Genomic DNA, 604 nt, shown 5'->3' with positions numbered 1-604 from the left:
AAGCATATCAGAAGGACACTTTTTGGTCAACTGTTTGTATCTTTCCCAAGCTTCATAGAGGGATTCACCTTCTTTCTGTCTGAAGGTTTGAACATCAGCTCTAAGCTTGCTCAGCTTTTGAGGAGGAAAGTACTTGGCTAAGAAAGCCGTGACCAGCTTATCCCAAGAGTTCAGGCTGTCTTTGGGTTGAGAATCCAACCATAATCTAGCTCTGTCTCTTACAGCAAAAGGGAAAAGCATGAGCCTGTAGACTTCAGGATCTACTCCATTAGTCTTAACAGTATCACATATCTGCAAGAATTTAGTTAAGAACTGAAAAGGATCTTCAGATGGAAGTCCATGAAACTTGCAGCTCTGCTGCATCAGAGAAACTAATTGAGGTTTCAGCTCAAAGTTGTTTGCTCCAATGGCAGGAATGGAGATGCTTCTTCCATGTAAATTGGAATTAGGTGCAGTAAAGTCATCAAATATCTTCCTTACATTATTATTGTTTTCGGCTGCCATCTCCTCTTCCTGTTCGAAAATTTCTGAAAGGTTTTCTCTGGATTGTTGTAATTTAGCTTCTCTTAATTTTCTCTTCAGAGTCCTTTCAGGTTCTGGATCT

General features: G+C 40.1%; 1 non-coding gene across 1 annotated transcript; it reads left to right on the top strand.

Moving 5' to 3' along the window:
• On the top strand, nucleotides 1-108 carry LOC112746621 (small nucleolar RNA R71). The gene has a single exon (XR_003174493.1). It is a non-coding gene; the product is annotated as a small nucleolar RNA R71 (small nucleolar RNA).
• Nucleotides 109-604: the final 496 nt, after the last annotated feature.

The sequence above is a fragment of the Arachis hypogaea genome, chromosome 14 (assembly GCF_003086295.3).
Source record: "Arachis hypogaea cultivar Tifrunner chromosome 14, arahy.Tifrunner.gnm2.J5K5, whole genome shotgun sequence".
Lineage (NCBI taxonomy): Eukaryota > Viridiplantae > Streptophyta > Magnoliopsida > Fabales > Fabaceae > Arachis > Arachis hypogaea.
The sequence above is the reverse complement of the archived record's forward strand: the minus strand, read 5'-3'. Positions and strand labels throughout refer to the sequence as shown.